This window comes from Eulemur rufifrons, chromosome 28 (genome assembly GCF_041146395.1).
Source record: "Eulemur rufifrons isolate Redbay chromosome 28, OSU_ERuf_1, whole genome shotgun sequence".
In the NCBI taxonomy this organism is placed as follows: Eukaryota; Metazoa; Chordata; class Mammalia; order Primates; family Lemuridae; genus Eulemur; species Eulemur rufifrons.
Genome location: NC_091010.1, coordinates 41,482,541 through 41,503,403, shown reverse-complemented (window position 1 = coordinate 41,503,403; position 20,863 = coordinate 41,482,541).

Below are 20,863 nucleotides of genomic sequence, written 5' to 3'. Positions count from 1 at the left end.
GGGGGGAATCAGGAAGAAATGAGGGCACTGCCAAGGCTGTGGAGAGGTCAGAGGGAAGAGGTCACACTAAAAGGCACCCCACCTTAGCAGGTGTCATCCCACCTCCCCCAGAACTTCTTCTGGGAGCCCTCCCACCCCCTGCCACATGGAGAAACATTGGTCTGGAATGTTCCGACCTTGTTGAAGTAAGAGACATATGAAACAGAGACAAAGACCAGATATGTACTTCTCCTCTTGCTTCCTCGATCGCTCACTCTTTCCTTCATCAACATACATTTATTTATAGAGTGCCTCCCGTGTGCCAGGCTCTGTGCTAGGCACTGGGGAAGCAGCAGTAAATAAAGCCATGTCCTTGCTTTCATAGAGGGAGAGACAGACAATAAAATAATAATATGGCCGGGTGCGGTGGCTCACACCTGTAATCCTAGCACTTTGGGGGGCCGAGGCTGGAGGATCGCTTGAGGCCAGCAGTTCAAGACCAGCCTGAGCTCTTGTGAGACCCCATCTCTACAAAAAATAGAAAAATTACTCAGACCTGGTGTCACATGCCTGTAGTCCCAGCTACTCAGGATGCTGAGGGAGGAAGATCACTTGAGTCCAGGAGTTTGAGGTTGCAGTGAGCTGTGATGATGCCACTGCACTCTAGCCAGGGCAACAGCACAAGATTCTGTCTCAAAAAACAATAATAATAATAGATATGTAATAAAATGTCAGGATGGGAGAGGTGCTACGAAGAAAAATAAGGCAGGTAAGGGAATAGAGAGTGACGGGTTAATGAGGTGCCATTTGAGATGGGTTGGGAGGGGAGGCTTCTCTGAGGGGGTGAATTTCTTGTGGTACTGTACATATCCTCAAGTATTATTACACTGAAAAAGTGGAAATGTGGTACCCAGAAAAATGTACATAATGTCCCACAAATTTTGCACATAGCTTCATGGATTCACAGACACCTCGAAAAGCAATCGGAGCCACTCCCACTCCTGACATAGGGATCCATGGAGCGTAGGTTAAAACCCCCATTTTAAAGAAATAGATCCAGTAATATCATCAATAGGAATGTGATCCACATGGGCAGAATATGGGGGAGAGTGAATTCCCCAAAGGAAAATAGAGGTTCCATGGCAAATACTGTCTATTGCAATTCAACATACCTTCCCCCCTTTCCTGCACAGAATCCTATCTATTCAGGTGGAATGGAGACCACTTGATCTTAGGGAGGGTTTGCTCTTATTGTGGCCTTTAGAGTGAGTTATGATTAGAAATCTGATTTCTTTAGTCCTATTATTGGTTGAGGACTGGCCATATGATTCACTTCCAACCAATGAGAAATAAGCAGAAGTATGCTGGGTGGAGCCTTTTGGAAAGATTTGCTCTCCTGGAAGAAAAAGATCTGTCATGGCTCTTTTGCTTCTTTGCCCTTTACCTTTCTTTCTACTTGGAATATGGATGTGATGACAGGGATGCAGCAGCCATCTTGTATATGCACACCCCAACCCCAAGGCTGGTAGACCAGAAAAATAGAAATTGCCTGGATACCTGATCACTCCAATGAGTCTCTCTACTAGCCTTGACTGCCAGCCTCCAGACTGATTATGTGTCACAAGAAATCCTTCTTTTTTTAATCTACTGTTAGTCGTGTTTCCAGTTACTTGCAGCCAAATACCTCTAACTGCTGCAAGTGCTAGTACCAAAAGGATAGGGAATAGAGGCCAGGCAGGCAAAAACAACCAAATTTTGCTGGCGATACTGAGATACTGATGACCCAAGGCTGTTCTTTCCCACTTCTCCAAACAGATGCCAGGAAATCACTCCCTGAATAATGGAAGGAAAGAGCAAGAACAGGCAGAAACAGGAAGCAGAAAGGAATATGAAAGAACTAATCTTTCTTCACTGAAAACAGACACGGTGATAGGTACCCACCCATTCTACCGATTAAAATGAGTCTGAGTGAACAAGTTAAGGATGTTAACACCAGACTTCCAGAGAGGGCTACACCCAAAACAGTCAAAAGAGAATGGATTTTGGAATTGCATTCATGTTCTTTCTCTGCCACTTATTAGCTATGAAACCTAGAGCAAGTTATAGTTCACTGAGTCTCAATTTCCTCATGTAAAAGATGGGGATAATGACTTCTACCCTGTAAGATTGGTTTTTTCCTCCCACGATTGCTTTTTCATGAAAGTTTATTAAGCTGGGTGCAGTGGCTCACGCCTGTAATCCCAGTGACTCAGATGGTTGAGGCAGATGATCGCTTGAGCCCAGGAATTCAAGATCAGACTGGGTAACATAACAAGACTCTGTCTCTTAAAAAAATGAAAAAAATTAGCCAGGCACAGTGGTGTGCACCTGCAGTCCCAGCTACTCTGGAGGCTGAGGCAGAAGGATCACTTGAGCCCAGGAATTCGAGGCAGCAGTGAGCTATGATTGTATCATTGCCAGGGCAAAAGAGTGAGAAAATGTCTCTTAAAAAAAAAGCGTTATTTAAGTATAACATATACACACATATATGTATATGTTATGGAGCTCCTGTTCCCTTCCTAGCCACCTGGCAGGTATATCAAAAAGCATGGATAACTAAATAACCAACACTGGGGTACCCGTTACCCACCCAGTTTAAGAAATGAAAACATATAGATACAAATGATGCCTCCCTATGTTCTGTTTCTAATACCAGTTTTGATTCTTTCTAAGCCCAGTATAGATTTTTGACTATTTTCTACTGGATTATTTATTTATTTATTTATAGGGGAGTTCTTCAAATATTCTGAATATCAATCATTCATCGTTTAATGCATCTCTCTTTCTGCAGAGGAAATACCAAGCTGAACTTTTATCATCACCTGCATGTTTTTCTACTTTTACTACACACAAAGGGTCTTCAAAATGTTCATGGAAAATGCATATTATGAGAAAACTATGCATGGATTTCAAATTTTTTTTTGCACCAAAGTAAACTTGTACTAACTTGTAACATGTCCGAACAGGATCTAGTTTGAGGCACTAAGAAGGATAAGACATCAATGTGAAAAGAGCCCCTATCAGAGCAACACAAATTCTGCTAAAATTGAAGCAATAACAAACATCAAATCTATGGTGACACTTGGGTGGAATAATGATGCAACCACTGATGCTTTAGGAAAAGTTTATGGGGATGATGCCCCAGAGAAATCAGCATTTACAAGTGAATAGCTGATGTTGAAAGTGAAGCCTACAGCAGCAGAAAATCCGCATCAATTTACAAGGAAAAAATTCATCTCGTTCATGCCCTAACTGAACAGGATGGACGATTAACATTAGAAACAATAGCCAACACCATAGACATCTCAATTGGTTCAGCTTACGCAATTCTGACTGAAAAACTAAAGTTGAGCAAACTTTCCACTTGACGGATGCCAAAAGCATTGTGCCCAGATCAGCGGCGGACAAGAGCGGAGCTTTCGATGGAAATTTTACACAAGTGGGATCAAGATCTTGAAGTATGTCTTCAAAAAATTGTAAAAGGAGATGAAACCTGGCTTTTCCAGTATGATCTGAAGACACAGCACATTTAAAGCAATGGCTACCAAGAGGTAGAAGTGGTCCAGTGAAAGCAAAAGCAGACCGGTCAAGAGCAAAGGTCATGGCAAGAGTTTTCAGGGATACTCCAGGCACTTTGCTTGTTGACTTTCTGGAAGGCCAAAGAATGATTACATCTGCTTATTAGGGGAGTGTTTTGAGACAGTCAGCCAAAGCTTTAGCAGAAAAACACCCAGGAAAACCACCAAAGAGTCCTTCTCCACCACAACAATGCTTTTGCTCATTCCTCTCATCAAACAAGGGCAATTTTGTGAGAGCTTTGATGAGAAATTGTTAGGTATCCACCTTACAGTCCTGATTTGGCTCCCTCTGACTTCTTTTTTTTTTTCCCCCCCTAATGTTAGAAAAATCTTTAAAGGGCACACATTTTTCTCCAGTTGCTAATGTAAAAATGACAGCATTGACATGGTTAAATTCCCAGGACCCTCAGTACTTAAAAGATGGACTAAATAACTGGTATCATCGCTTACAAAAGTGTCTTGAATTTGATGGAGCTTATGTTAAGGAAAAAAGAGTTTACATTTTTTATTTTTATCTTTTAATTCCATATTTCCATGAACTTTTTGAAGTCCCCTCATATGTTAAATATTCATAAGCAAACAGTATTGTTTTGCATATTTTAAAACTGTGTAAATGGGGTTATGCTATATGAATACTTATGTATCTTGGGGATTTTGTTTTTGTTGTGCTCATCATTGTTTTTGAGATTTATCCATGTGGTTATCTGTACTTCTAGTTGAATCATTTTAACTGCACTGTAGTATTCAATTTTATGATCATACAATTTATTCATTTATTTTTCTTTGGATGGATATTTAGGTAATTTGTTTGCAATTAAAAATGTAATAATTCTTTGTGCGTATTTGCTATAGTTTCTCTAAGTTATATACTCAGAAGTAGAACTTGGCCGGGCGCGGTGGCTCACGCCTGTAATCCTAGCACTCTGGGAGGCCGAGGCGGGTGGATCGCTCAAGGTCAGGAGTTCGAGACCAGCCTGAGCAAGAGCGAGACCTCGTCTCTACTAAAAATAGAAGGAAATTATCTGGCCAACTAAAATATATATAGAAAAAAAAAATTAGCCGGGCATGGTGGCGCATGCCTGTAGTCCCAGCTACTCGGGAGGCTGAGGCGGTAGGATCGCTTAAGCCCAGGAGTTTGAGGTTGCTGTGAGCTAGGCTGATGCCACACTCACTCTAGCCCGGGCAACAGAGCGAGATTCTGTCTCAAAAAAAAAAAAAAAAAAAAGAAGAAGTAGAACTTGATCAATGGGTATGCATTTATTAGTCAGGAAGACTAGGTTTTGCTGCAGTACAATCTTGCAACATCAGTTATGTAAAAGGTTTCTTTTTCGCTCACATAAAGTTCATTTGGGTGCAAGTGACTTTCCAGGGAAGCTGGCCTCCACTTGTGAGCTCTTGTTTCTCAACTGCTTTGATCTTATGGCGTCTCCATACCAACATATGTTCCCAAGATTTTAGGAGCAGGGAAGAGAGATCACAGAGACCAGCATACCAGCAGCTAAAACCTTCTGCCCAGAAACGACACACATTGCTTACACTCACACTTCATTGGAAAGCAAGCCACATGGCCAACTTAACTCAAGGAATTGGGGAAGAGCAGTCTTCTCATGTTGCTATAAGAAGAGTAGTATCAGAAATATTGGAGAGCAATACTGTCTACCATAGGCATCTCCAATTTTTCCTAAAACCTGCCTCCAAATAGGGGGTCCAAGGGAAAAGAAATATTTCTCTTCATAGAGGTGTTACCAATTTTCCCTCCCATCAAAGTGTATGAGAACTTTATTGCTACATTTTTTTTTTTTTTTAGACAGAGTCTCTCTCTGTCACCCACGATAGAGTGCTGTGGTCTCATCATATTTCACTGTAGCCTTGAACTCCTGCCCTCAAGCAATCCTCCTGCGTTGACCTCCCAAAATGCTAGGATTATAGGCATGGCCCACCTTGCCCAGCCTGCTATACACTTTTACTAACACCTAGAAGTATAGATTTTTAAAAGTTTTACCAGTTTGATATGTGTGAAAAGCTACTCATTACTGATTTATTTTGATTTCCTGATTACAGGTGAAATTGAGTATCTTCTCATATGTTTAATAGCTGTTTGTATAATATTTCCTTTTTTTTTTTTTTTTTTTTTGAGACAGGGTAGTAGCATCATCATAGTTCAATGCAACCTCCTGAGTAGCTGGGACTACAGGCGCTCACCACCACACCAAGCTAACTTTTATGTTTTTGGAAAGACAAAGTTTTGCTATATTGCTCAGTTTGGTCTGGAACTCCTGACCTCAAGTGATCCTCCCTTTTTGGCCTCCCAAAGCGCTAGGGTTACAGGTGTGAGCCACTGTGCCTGGCCTCCTCTTCAGTCTATATAGATTCTTTGCCTATATTCTACTGGATTATTTGTCTTTTCCTAAATCATTTTAAGAGTCCTTCAAGAATTCCGAGTGTCAACCATTTATCATTTATTGCATTACAAATATCTTCTTCTAGTATGCGATTTTTTCCACTTTGTTTATGATATCTTTTGTCATACAAGAGTTTTACATTTTAAAACAAATTTGTCAATTTTTTTCTTTATGGTTGGTGCTTTGATTTTCACCTTTAGATCTTTAATCCACATGGAATTTCTTTTTGTTAGTAGCTATGTGGTAGGAATCAAAACATTTCTTTCTGTGTGGATAAACAATTAGGTCAGCATCATTTATTGACCGGTTCATTCTTTCCCCAGTGATTCTAATGTCTCCTTTATCATATGTCAAGTTTCCTTATATATATGGCTCAATTTCTGGGTTCTCAATTTTGTTAAATTTGTCTGTCTGTCTATCTCAGGGCAAAAATGGTATTGTCTTAATTACTGTAGCTTTATAACAAGTCTTCATATCTAAGAGGATAAGTACCACTATTTTATTCTTCTTCAAAATTATCTTGATGAATCTTGGATATTTGTTCTTCCATGTGAATTTTCAAATTCCTCAAGATCTATGAAAAACCCTGCTGGAATTTTTATTATAATTATATTAAATTTATAAATTAAATTAGAAAAAATCGATATCTTTATCATACTGAGTCTTCCCATTTTTGAAGATGGCATATTTCTTATTCAATTTAGGTCTTTGTCTCAATCCATTTGTGCTGCTATAACAAAATACCTGAGACTGAGTAATTTATAAAGAACAGAAATACATTTCCTCACAGTTCTGGAGGCTGGGAAGTCCAAGATCAAAGCACCAGCTGGTTCGGTGTCTGGTGAGGACCTGGTCTCTGCATCCAAGATGGAACCTTGAATGCTATGTTCTCACATGGGGAAAGAGGAAAAGAGATGTAAGGGAAAAAAGGGACCTAAGCAAGTTCCCTCCAGCCCCTTTACAAGGCACTAATCTATTCATGAAGGCAGAGCCCTCATGACTTAATCACTTCCCAAAAAGTCACTACCCATAATGCCACTACCATGGGGATACAACATGAATTTTGTAGGGGACACACATCCAAACCATAGAAGTCTTTTTAATATCTTTTGAGAAAGGTTCATAATCTTTGTCGTAGGGTCTTCGACATTTTCTGCAAGTTTTATTTCTAGGTACATTTTGTCTTTTTTTTTGTGAAAAAGTAATGTTGAAACATGTTGAAACGTGTTTACTTTCTGAGGTTCACATGAGGTTAAAAATTATGAAATAAAGGGAAGGATACTGGCTGACTTTAGTCACCTTAAGAGAAGTGGTAACACACAGAAAATGACACATATGATGGTTTAGCCTAGGTCATGTCAAGTGGACACAAGCCAAAGATTTAGTCATTCTGAATTGCTGCATCTCTTTAAGACAGCGTAATAGTAATGACCAGGCACCATGCTAAGCGTATTACATATGTGATCTCATTTACTCCTTCAAACAATCATAAAAGATGGGTGTTATTACCCCTGTTTTACAGATGAGGAAATTAGGATTTAGAGAAGACAACTAACTTATGCAAGATCAATCATACAGATATTAAGTAGTATAGCCAGGATTCAAACTCAGGTCTGTCCAGCTCCTAGAGAAATGCTCTGAACCACTTTGCCACATTCCAAAGCCCCTGAATAGAAAGATGGGTGCAGAACCAGCCAAATCTTCTGTTCTTGGAGTAATCTTGATCCATGTGTCAGAGATGGCCAAGGGCCAAAGCTCAGATTATCATTCATAGACATCCAACACCATTGGCATCAGGCCTCCACCAGAAAAGAGACAGACCTTTTCCACTGACCAGGTGTTACTATTTTTTTTTTTTTTTTTTTTATAGACAGGGTCTCGATCTGTTGCCTGGGCTAGAATACAGTGGTGTCATCATAGCTCACTGCATCCTCACATTCCTGGGCTCAAGAGATCCTCCTGCCTCAGGCTCCTGAATAGCTGAGATTACAGGCACGTGACACCACACCCAGTTATTTTTTCTATTTTTTGTAGAGATGGGGTCTCACTCTTGCTCAGGCTGGTCTAGAACTTCAGACCAGGAAAACAAGTTTAGATAAGTATATTAGTTTTCTAGGGCTGCCACAACAAAGTATCACAGATTGGGTGGCTTAAACAACAGAAATTTATTTTCTTATAGTTCTAGAAGATGAAAGTTCAAGATGAAGGTGTTGGCAGGGTTAGAGTTTCTTCTGAAGCCACTCTCCTTATCTTGTAAGTGGCCATCTTTTCCCTGTGTCTTCACATGGTCTTCCCTCCATACATATTATGTTCAGATTTCCTCTTCTTATGAGGACACCAATCATGTTGGCTTAGATGCTCAGTGAAGTGTTGTTTACCACACAGTTACTCCATTCTTATGAGAAACTCCTGTGACAGCTGATGAACTTTGCTGGTGTGATTATCCATGCCTGGCTTTGCTAAATTCTGACTCTAAATCTAGAATCTTCTCTCAGGATGGATTCTCCCTGGGCACAGGTCAGGGGAGCAGTCCATTTCCTTTCCCTCATACCCTCAAGCTAGTTAAAAGTAGGGAGAGCACAAAACCTAAGCCTCAAGTTGAAACTTTAAGGAAAGAAAAACAGGTAACGTAGAAACAAGAATTCACCAAACTATAGCCTAGTAAATAGAAGGTCTGGAAACAGCTCCTATATTAAGTGTGAGGAAGATTTTTCAAAAGCAGTATGTCAGCTATGCAAATATGCTGTGGCAAAGAAAGCAGAAAAAAGAGCTCAAAGATAAGATGATAAAAAAGCAGAATGAGATGTAAAGAGAGAGGCTAAGGAAACAAATCGAGGGACTAAGAAATACGATTGAAGAACTATGAAATAAACAGAAACTACTGGGGAAATAATAGACATTTGCTTAAAATTGAATGATTAATGCAAACAGTAGGCTTCAGTTTTGCTTTTTAACAAATGCAAGGGAAAATTCAAAGACATTAAAGTAAGTAGAGAGAAGATAACTGATATGAAAAATAGATAAAAATAATCCAACATAAAGATAACTGATGTCCCTGAAGTAGTAAACCCAACAAATCACACAGAAGTTCTAAAAGAAAAAGAATGAAGAAAACATTAAATCTGCAGATTAAAAAGTGCACACAAGTTACAAAGGAAAAAATGATATAGCACAAGCAGTATTGAGATACTTTCTGATTGTAACTGAACTTTAAGAATAAATGATTCTTCAGTAATACAAGAAGAAAAACAAGCTATTTATAAGGATTTTTTTGTTGTTGTTGTTAAGCCATACTGGCTTCAAACTCTCCCTGTGTTGCCAAATGCAGGTTTGGCTGCCCACTGCCCAAGAATCAAACATGAGAGATGAGCACCGGTGAAAGAAAGGTGGTTTATTCAAGTACTGGCAGCCTGAGTAGATGGCAGACGATTGTCCCAAAGACCATCTCCTCATTCTCTGCTTACTGAGCAACTTATAAAGGGAAGGGGTAAAGGGGGTTGATGGCAGAAAGCAAGCTTTGTGCAAGTCATCATGACTTGCTCGATGGTTATCAGCAACAGTAGGTTGTCTGTGGATCTTGTCGTCAACAATCTGCTGGCCTATTCCAGACTCTGGATCTGTTTTTCTGAAGGTCTTGTTTTCTAATCTTGTGTCTGGCAGCTGTGTAAGCAAGCAGGAGATTAATTTAAAACTTTTAAGACAGAACAAGCTGAAAGCATACAAGAAGCAAAATGGCTCCCCTTTAGCTAGCCTGGCATTGGAGTCCAGATGGTCCGTGTGGTACACTTACAGCCCTGGTCTCATTCCATGCCAGAAGTAGTAGAACATGTCTATAAGGAAAAGTTGTCATTCATTGACAAAGATGACAAGCAAACATCTCGAATACAAAAATAAACAAATGAAGGTGAAATAGCACACATAATCCCTTCGTTTATGTTATCCATTGATGACTCAAACCAACAAAAAGATAATTGAAAAAGCCATAGTAAAAGACCAAGTTCCGCACCTTATTTCAAAAGACAAGGAAGCAATAGCTAACAAATTTCTGAGAGAGTGAAATTGTTACCCAGGAATTTTATATCCAGCCAGGCTATTTTTCAAGGTAATGGAAAGACAATTTTCAAGACTGCAAGTACTCAAGGACCACAACTACTATAAGCTCTTCTTGTGTGTGTATGTTGGGGGAAGGGGGTGGAGGTAGTAGGAGGTTCCTTAATGATGAAATCCATACAAACCAGAGGAATTAAAGAACTCAAGAATAGAGAAGACATAATAAGAGATTGGTGTAGAGCCGTGAATCCATTTAAATATAGGACAAAGACTAACCAACTGTGGAAATTATGGTTGCAAAACAGAATGTAAATATTTAAAAACCTCAACCATATAAAAATGAAATGAACCACCTAAACTCAGCAGAGGAGAGGGGAGATGGAGAATGTTTAGTGCACTAATGTCCTCAGCTCTCCTAGGAATACATCAGAGATACTCTCTACAAGTGCAACCTGAAACTGGGAAAAAACTCACATGACTCAAAACTCACAAGGATTATTTAATATTTTATCTTAACCTTAGGAGTATCTTTAAAGAACTAATATTCCTAGTGATACATATTTATTTAAAATGCAGCAATTCCTTCAGTTTCATTTTCATTATAGTTTAGTTTCTTTTTCTTTTGTCAAATTAAAATAGGATTAAATTTAATGTTGTTACTTAAAATTAGCACATCTGGAATGATCCTATTTCTGTCCAGCAATCCTTTTCTCTGTATGTGCATAAGGAGATGTCTGAGCAATGTTTTCTTTTAACAAGGGTTAATGGTAGCATTGGGGGTAAATTTTGGGAATTTTTTACTTCTCTTCTCCAATCCTTTGCCTTCTCCTTTTTTGTCTTCTCCTTTCTCCTCCCCCTCCTCCTCCGCCTCCTCTTCTTCTTCCTCTTCTTCTTCCAGTGATCCTGCATTATCTTTACAAAAACAGCAATTGATATTCTAAAAAATAAAGATGAGCAGGGAAGAAAGTTGGTCAATGCATAGATTCTTTGCCATGACTCACCTGGTTATGAACCCATAAAAATAACCTTAACAATTCTTAGTTACATAATGATGAATAAATGGAAAACACAAGCTGCAGAGAAAATGCCAAGCAAGCAAATGGAGACGATAACGTACAAAGAGATGAGAGGACAACTTGACGAAGTGGTGTAAGCTTTAATTTGCGAGTCAGAAGACCTGACTTCTTGTTCTGGTTTAGACACTTATTCTTGGTATCACTTTGGATAAATCATTGAATCTTTCTGAGCACCAAGCCCAATACTGCAATATTTTCCCATTTTTCATGAAGACCTGGAATTTTAGGTGAAATATCTTGATATTTAAATGCTGGCAACTAACCCAAAATATTTTAAACACTTATAGCCCGAACAGAGCACATCTGGAGTCATAGCCTGTGGGCTTACCAGTTGGTGGAAAACATTGCTCATATATCCCATCACTGGACAAAGTTGGACCTAATGGAAGCTATTCCATAGTCTGCTGAAGCCAGCTCATAAGAGTTTACAAGAGCCAATTGTGTATATTCCTCCCAATTCCATGTTTAATGACCTCATGTTGGTAGCTAGAAATCAGCCACGGTGGCAGTATTTATGCCATGGAAATCAGTAAATGCTACAAACCACTACCCCCGCCACCCTACCCACTTCTGGTTATAAAACATTTACTAGAATGCCATTGTAGCTATCTGTCCCAGCTGATCCTAGATTTATGGTACTGTGTATCGGAACTAGAAGAGATCTAAGATATTGTGCAAGAAACAAAAACGCAATCAAATAATCAAATCAGCCAAGGCTGAAAGTAGAATTTAATTGAAAAAGGGGTTGAACTACCAAATCTTAAGGAAGCCAGATACATGGTCCCCTGATTAAGACAAGAGGAAACATAGGACCTACATGTCACCTAGAATCCCCTTCTGTCTTTCTTTTTTTCTTTTTTTTTAGAGACAGAGTCTCGCTCTTTTACCCTGGCTAGAGTGCTGTGGCATCAGCCTAGCTCACAGCAACCTCAGACTCCTGGGCTTAAGCGATCCTTCTGCCTCAGCCTCCCAAGTAGCTGGGACTACAGGCATGCACCACCATGCCCAGCTGATTTTTTCTGTATATATTTTTAGTTGTCCAGATAATTTCTTTCTATTTTTTTGTTTTTTAGTAGAGATGGGGGTCTCGCTCTTGCTCAAGCTGGTCTCAAACTCCTGACCTCGAGCTATCCTTTCGCTTCAGCCTCCCAGAGTGCTAAGATTACAGGTGTGAGCCACTGCGCCTGGCCTAGAATCCCTTTCTTTCCATCACTATTGTTGGCCTCTCTCTGAGTGTTAGCTTCATTCGCTCCTACAGCTTCTCTTCTGTGGCAAGGATCAAGGCTAGGGGGCAGCAAATAGAAGCACTTGCTCCCCCAAGAACCCAAGTCTGCTGCTGAAACATATGGCCCCTTCTTCCTCTGGGTTGAGGAAGCCCTGCATGAAGGTGCACAGAAGCTTGGTGTGGATCACAGGCTGGGTTTCAGCCCTCATTGGCCCCCATGTGGATGCTTGTGTGCAAAGCAGAAGTTGTACGGCCAAACACAATGGTTCCATATGAGCACATTATCCAAAAGTGGCCCTTTTTCAATAGGCTTTAGCTGAGATATTGATGTAATGGTGTTAAGAGGGTGACAAAAAGACAATAGGGAAACAAGTCAGTTCCAAACAGAGCTGAAACATCTGTGGTTAATCTTGGAATATTCGGGAGAAGGAGGCATTCCTCCCATCCTCCCTTTTCTTAAATAATTTTTTTATTTTGTAATAATTTTAGATTTAATAAAAATTGCAAAGATCGTTTAGAGAGTTTGCACCCCTAGAAATAGAATGGCCAGATGAAATGTCTTTTTAACCTTCTTAAAACTTACAAAAGTATAAACGAATGATTTTGCTTTCTATTTAGTCCATTAGTAGAAAAGTGGGAGAAAGTCAGCTTTAAAGTTCAGAATCTTGTCCTAAGTTTGTTCAAAATTTGTCTTGAAATATTCACCAAATGGATACTTCCCCACACTCACCTTCCTGTAGTATTGTATATTGAAAATAAAACCAGAGGGAGAAAAATGCTATTGATATTAATAATTGTGACAAGAGAGTTCATTCATTCACAAGGATTTCCAGAGCACCTTGACATGTCCTAAGCATATGAGACAGAGGGCACAGAGTGATGTAGAAGACAGGCTCCATCCTTACCCTAATGGAACACCTAGTTAGTAGGGGAGGCAGGTGAAAGATGCAAAGATCTACAAGAGGCAGAAAAGGGACCTAAGTCTGTGAAATGGTGTGAATTGTTGGAACTTGTGACAAACCAAAAAGAGGAGGTACTGATTAAAGTTCTTCAAGATTAATAACAAGAATAATAAAATAGTGTGTGGGCCTTGGAATGCATCTTCAGACACATTAGTCCTAAACATCATCTGAAACCTCTACATTAAATGAATAATTGCACAAATAATCATGTAAGTGGAAATAAGGATTGTAAAGAAAAGTCCACAATGCCATGAGGAAGTATAATAATGGCCACTGATGGTAATTCCCAAGGAAGTTACATTTTATCAGAGACATGAAAGATTAGTAGAGGCACCTAGGCAGTGTGAGAACTGGGGAGAGAAGAATTAAAATAAATGTAACAGTAGAGGGCACAGGATATTTGAAGCTTCAAAGTAATTGGAGGCCGGAGAATGAGGGGGTAAATAGCAAGAGATGAGCTGAAGTTCCAGGGGCCAGATAATGCAAGATTGAATAGGCTGTGCTGAGAATTTTGAACTTATTCTAAAACTAATGGGAACTTATTAAAGGACTTTAAACAAGAGAGTGATTTGATCTTGTAAGTATATTTACAAGAATATTCCAGTTGGAGTGTAGAGAATTGAATGGAGCGAGAGGTCAAGAAGGGATGTGGTGAGAACAGCCAAGAGGCTGTTGAAGCAATTCAGGTGAGATCAGTTGAGTGTGGACCAGGTGGTCGGTGGTTGAAATGGAGAGACATTTTGTCATTTGGGCTGAGGAGTACCTGCAACAGAAAACTCCAAATTATAGTGTCTTGGGCAGATAGATGTTTATTTCTCTCTCACATAATTGATGTCTGCACATAGTCAGGCTAGAATTAGATTGAGGGGCCCAAAGAAGGAATCTTAGGGACCAGATTCCTTCCATCTTGTTTCTCAACATGTAACTTCCACCTCCTGGTCGAATGGATGGATGCTCTTGTCCCAGCCATGTTGTTTTCATTCCAGCTAGATTACACGGGTCTAGCTGAAAATCAGAATTTCTATGATTAAGGATAAAAGGAACAACCAGCATCTTCTTCAATAGAAGAAAAAGCTGAGATATATTTTGGAGATAAAATTAGCAGGATTTGATGACTGATTTAATGGTGGGGGAGTGAGGAAAATATAAGGAAAAAAACTGATTCCCACTTTTCTGACATAATCAACTGGATAAGTGATAGTACCTTTCTAGAAATGGAGAAAGAAAAGGAGGGGCAGATTTGAGGCAAAGAATAAGAATTACCTGCTGAGAGTGTGTTCACTCAGCCCTCAAACTCATAAGGAAAGCAATTTATCAGCTTCATTGTGTACCCTTCCAGAAATGCTGTGTGTCCATACAGGTACGTGTATGTGTGGATGTGTGGATGATCTGTGTGTATACACACATTTTTTTTACAAAAATTATAGTGTTCAATTATACCATTTATATCTTAAATTTTACACTTTGTATGCCAGCAATATAAATTTATAATTATGTTTTAGCATTTGTCTTTTAATTTGTGTAGGAACTAAAAAGTGGAGTTACAAATAAAAAATATTAATATTGGCTTTTATATTTACTTGTGTAGGTACCTTTACCAGACACCTTTGTTTCTGTGGATGGCTTCAAGTTGGACTTGAAAGACTCCTTTAACATTTCCTGTATGGCAGATCTACCATTAACAAGCTACCTCTTTAGCATTGTCTGGAATGTCTTAATTTCTCCATCTTTTTTTTAAAGATAGTTTTGCCAGACATAGAATTGTTGGTTTACAGTTTTTTTTTTTTTTCAGCACTGTAGATATATCTTCCCACTGCTTTCTTGCCACCAGGGTTTCTGATTAGAAATTGGCTAATAATCTTATTGAGAATCCCTTGAATGTGACAAGTTTCTTTTCTCTTGCTGCTTTCAGTATTTTCTCTTTTTTTTTAATTGTCTTTTGACAATCTGAATATAATATATGTTGGTGTGGATTGCTTTGAGTGTATCATACTTGGAGTTTGCTGAACTTCTTGAATGTGTAGATTCATGCCTTTCATTAAATTTGGGAAGCGTTTGGTTATTATTTTTTTTTAAATAATCTCTCCATCCCTTTTTCTCTCTCTTCTCATTCTGAGGCTCCCAAAATGCAGATGTTCATCAGCAAGTCCCCTAGGCTCTGTTTACTTTTCTTTTTTTTCTTTCTTTCTTTGTTTCTCAGAATGGATCATTTTAGTTGTCCTATTTTCAAGTGCACCCATTCTTTCTTCTGTCTGCTCACATATGCTATTGAATCCCTGCTAGAGAATTTTTCAATTGTTGTACTTTTCAACTCTGGAATTTCTATTTGGTTCCTTTTTGTAACTTCTATTTATTTATTTATATTCTCATTAATCTATACATCATTTTCCTTGTTTTTTTTAATTTCTTTGTACATGGTTTCCTTTAGCCCTTTGAACATATTTAGGATCATCAATTTAAAGTCTTTGCCTACTAACTCCAACGTCTGGTGTTTTTTGTGAATGGTTTCTGTCAATTTTTTTTTTCCTTTGAATAGGTCATACTCTTCTGTTTGTTTGTATGCTTTGTGATTTTTTTTGTTGTTGTCGTTGAAAACTGGACATTTGAATATTACTCGCTTATCTTTGCTACATCAGGTAGTTCATTTGCAGCTGGTCTCTAAAATACCTTTAGGCTCTAACACCATGATTCTGGACACATTCATTCCCTTGTAATTTAGGCTAAGATTGCAGAAGCTCTTTTGGGGGTGGGGGGCAGATAAATCACACTGATGGCCTAATATTAAGAGAGAAGAAGAGGTAAATGATCTCTGTCAAAGTGTCAAAGACATAAATAGGCCAGGTGTGGCAGTTTACACCTGTAATCCTAGCACTCTGGGAGGCCCAGGTAGGAGGATTGCTTGAGGTCAGGAGTTTGAGACCAGCCTGAATAAGACCCGGTCTCCACAAAAAATAGAAAAATTAGCGAGGTGGCGCATGCCTGTGGTCCCAGCTACTTGGGAGGCTGAGGGAGGAGGATTGCATGAGCCCAGGAGTTGGAGGCTGCAGTGAGCTATGACCGTGCCACTGCACTCCAGCCTGGGCAACAGAATAACAGAATGAGACCCTGTTCTGAAGAAAAAAAAAAAAAAAGTGGCAGATGCATGGCATCTCAACCTGGAAAGGGATGTGTCACCTAATCTTGGCCAATGAGACCTGGGGGAGTGGAGAGGATGAGGGTGGGGGAGAGATATCTGCAAGGAAACTGCTAGGAAAAGCTTTACTCCATGACCAAAAAATAAGTTTGAGGATTTGGGGGTGAGGGAGTTTTGGGGGATTTTGGAGACAGTTGTCTAAAATGTGATGACTGGAACTATGGCAGCCATCTTGAACCACAGAGGACAAGTTGAGTAAGGCACAGCAAAAAACGATTCTCTGTCCAACATCAGTAAGCCACTTTCCAACCCTGAAATGCCCTGCTTCCAGAGTTCATGTTACAGAATATAGTAAACAATAAATACAAACCACTTTTTAGTAAGTATTCTATATTTACAACCAAAAACATCAGAACTGATACACAGGTCATTAAGAAAAAGACAGCTCAACAGAAAATTAGATAAAGGATACAAACAGAAAAGTCACAGAGAAGGAGAAACAGGTAGCCAAAAAACATCTTTAAAAGATATTCAACTTAACTAATAATAAAGGAAACACAACGGAAAACAAGATTTTTTTGCCCATCAGATTTATATAATAAAATTTGCTAATACTAGAATTGATAAGTGTTTGGGGAAGCAGGACCTCTCAGACTTTTGGGTGGATTGAAGATTGTTAGACTGGTGCCCAATTTAGCAGTGCTTATTAAAATTTAAAGGGTACGTACCTTAACCCAACAATTCTACAGAAACATTTACACATGAGCACAAAGATATTTACACAAGGATGTTCAATACTGCACTCCTTGTTAAGCCAAATAAAATTTTTTTAAATAATACAAAGTCCACCAGTAATGAAGTGAATAAGTAAATTATAACACATTATACTGTGGAATATCCACAACCATACAAAATAATGGGGTAAATCTGTATATACTGACATTTGAAGCTATCCAAGATATATTGTTAAGGAAAACTCTCAAGTTTCAGGAGAGTATGTATGCATCCCATTCACATTTTTTTATGGACTAAAATAATCTGGAACAATATATAACAAACAATTATCATTAGGAAGTTGATAGGAAAGTCTTAAATTTTAAACTTTATACATTTCTGTGCTTAAAGATGGATGCATGTAAACAAACCATACTTACTGCATAAAACTAGGGGGAAAAATGATTTTTCATCTCATCAGTCTACAGAAAGTGCTCAGCTTTCACAACTACCCTAAGAGAGTTGTAGGCAAATGTCCCAACTCTCTTCCCAGATTAGGGAAAGCCCAGAATACTGGATCCACACTGGGAATCTGTACCCCGTCTAGAGTTTGAAGACGGCCATTCAGAGCAACAGCATCCAGGCCCAAAGCTGAAGAGACAGTCAGAGAGATCACCCCAAGGGCCCTGGCACAAAGGCAAAATCCAGTAGATGGGAACCTTTGGCACCGACCTAAAGTCAGCAGTACTGAATGGAGGTGACTCTGAAGTGATCCTCTCGACAGCTGAGGCAGAGTGTGGCTCCCAGGACATCTGCCACCTCAGGGGCCGATTGGGAGGAAACTATGAAGAGATTGAGCCATCAGTGAATAACCAAAGTATAGAGAAACAATGGAGCACCAGGCTTGTTTCAGGTTTCTATTCAAAAGGATTTCAGACCTAAAAAAAAAAAAAAAAGAAAAAGAAAAATGAAAAAGCATTTACCTTCTTAAAGTATAGTTTTTTAGGTGTAACTTAAATTTCTTTCCGGTCATAGACCTATGAAAATTTGCATACTTCCTCCATGCAAATAATTTTTTTGAGAGTGCCTCATTATATTCCACTAGCTCGAAGAGATGTTATAGAATCAAGCTCTATCCTTCTTCCTTTGCCACCTGCTTTTAGTCAATGAGCATCCTATTGGAGAGCTGCTGCAAGACGGTACCCTCAGACTCCCGAAGCATTGAGCTGGGAGAGGTGCACCCCACCATTACTATCCCCCGAAAGCTGTTCGTCCCAAGCCTCGGGGGCAGTCAGCCATTGCCCAGTGCAGCAGTTTAGGGTGAGAAGTCCTTTTTAGGCAAAGGCATCAAAAGGAGTTGGCTGAGCAGATCTACAAAACCTTGGTCAACAGGGCGGAGCCAGCCCTGAGGCAGAAGTATTACTTCACAGTTGCATTGGCTTCCTGTGGCTGCCAATAGAGGCAGCATCTGGCAGAGAGCCCACCGCAAAGAGGGAACTCCACAGAGAAGAAAATAGCAAGAGGCCCCAAAGGTGGAAGTGCAGCCTGAGAAACTTCAGCCAGCCTGGGACTGCTGTGCCAGCTTGCCTTGCCACTCTACAGGGCATGGCGCATGGTACCCCCTCAGGCTTTAAACCACTGATGTCCCTCCTATGGAAAGCATTTCTGTAAGCACTTTCCACATATTCTTTAATTTGTATCATTTATTCCATATCGTAAGGCTATGAGGCAAGTGCTATTACAATCTCCATTTTTTAGACAGGAAAACTGAAGCTTAGGAGAAATAAATTCCCCCAGATCACCAAGAAGCCAAGATTCCAGCCCCCACCCCCACCCTGCAATGTGGCGGGCTCTGAAGCCCAGACTGTGACAGCAGACCAGAGTCCTCAAGTGAAAGCACGAAGATGAGGTAAGGGTTAGCGCCACCTCCAATTGACACCGTGGATTGGAGCAATCTTGCCTCCTCCCTTGTATCTCATAGTTTGGGTTTTCCTTCCTTGCACACAATCAGGCAAATGATTGCAATTCTAAAAAGAGATAAATATAAAAACAAGAAGTGAAACGCTACAGACACCTGAAACCCGACCATTTCTGCAAGTGCAAGCTAGCGGAGCTGCCACACAACAGAAATAGTTGTGTCCTGTTTAGATAGGCTTTGTTTTGCTACATGGCTGCATATGCACTGAAGTGATATCAAGTCCTGAGGGCCCACTCCTTTGATGAGTTAAACACACAAAGGCCTACATTTTGATGTAATCTGATAGCATGTAGTTAAGTCCTAGACAAACTGCAACTGTGAGGAAGTGATAAACCCAACTTCCTGCACAAAGCTGCCTGAGATAACACTTTCCATGGACGGGAAGAAAAAAAAAAAAAGGGATATGATTGCTACAGAATTTAAAAGGAACTATTCCATTCTCAATAAATAACCTCTTTTTCATGTGGTCCCAGAAACATCTAAGAAAAACCGATTGCAGTCCAGTGTGACTCTGTCGTCATGCCGCATATGACTTAATCCTCACTTTTATTTATAGGCAAAATCAGTCACTTGAGATCCACTTGGTTTGCTCTCTTGAGGATGCTACAGTTCAAACTCTAAATCCGAGGCATCTTCTCCGCCAGAGGAACTTCCCTGAAACTTAAGAACTCAGATTGAGAGAATGAAAGATTTCATTAACTGCCATTCCCACTGAGCCACTAAGAGGCCCATTCAGTCTGAATAAACACTCATTGGAATAGTTGCCAACTTACCCCAGGGCCAATAGCTGTTTCCACAACAGCAAAAGAGGGTCAAAGTGACAATTTCACTAAGTGTTTGTGAAGGTTGTATCACATTGTAAACAACCAATAAGAGCAGATTGTGCTGAGAATTTTCTATGAAGTCATCCATGCATTCATTCATTCACTATTTAGTAAATATTTATTAAGTGCCTACTATGTGCTAGGAAATAGAGCAGTGAACAAAAAGAGATAGCCCCTGACCTCGAGGACTTTCCAGTCCAGGTAGGCAGGCAGGCATTAAAGTAAAAACAGGCCGGGCGTGGTGGCTCACGCCTGTAATCCTAGCACTCTGGGAGGCCGAGACGGGAGGATCATTCGAACTCAGGAGTTCGAGACCAGCCTGAGCAAGAGCGAGACCCCCATCTCTACTAAAAATAGAAAGAAATTAGGTGGACAACTAAAAATATATAGAAAAAATTAGCCGGGCATGGTGGTGCATGCCTGTAGTCCCAGCTACTCAGGAGGCTGAGGCAGCAGGATTGCTTGAGCCCAGGAGTTTGAGGTTGCTGTGAGCTAGGCTGACGCCACGGCACTCTAGCCCGGGCAACAGAGCGAGACTCTGTCTCAAAAAAAAAAAAAAAAAAAAGTAAAAACATAAATCAGAGAGTTGAGTGATAGTTACCAGAGGCTGGGAAGGGTAGTGGGGAGGGGGGAATAAAATGGGGATGGTTAATGGGTGCAAAAATATAGTTTGATAGAATGAACATTTGATAGCACCACAAACTGACTATAATCAGCAATAAGTTAGGGTATACTTTAAAATAGCTAAAAGAGTAGAATTGGAATGTTCCTAACATAAAGAAATGATAAATGCCTGAGGTGATGGAGACCCCAATTCCCCTGATTTGATTAACTCACACCGTATGCCTGTGTCAGAACCTCGCATGTACGCTATGAATATATACAACTATTATGCACCCATAA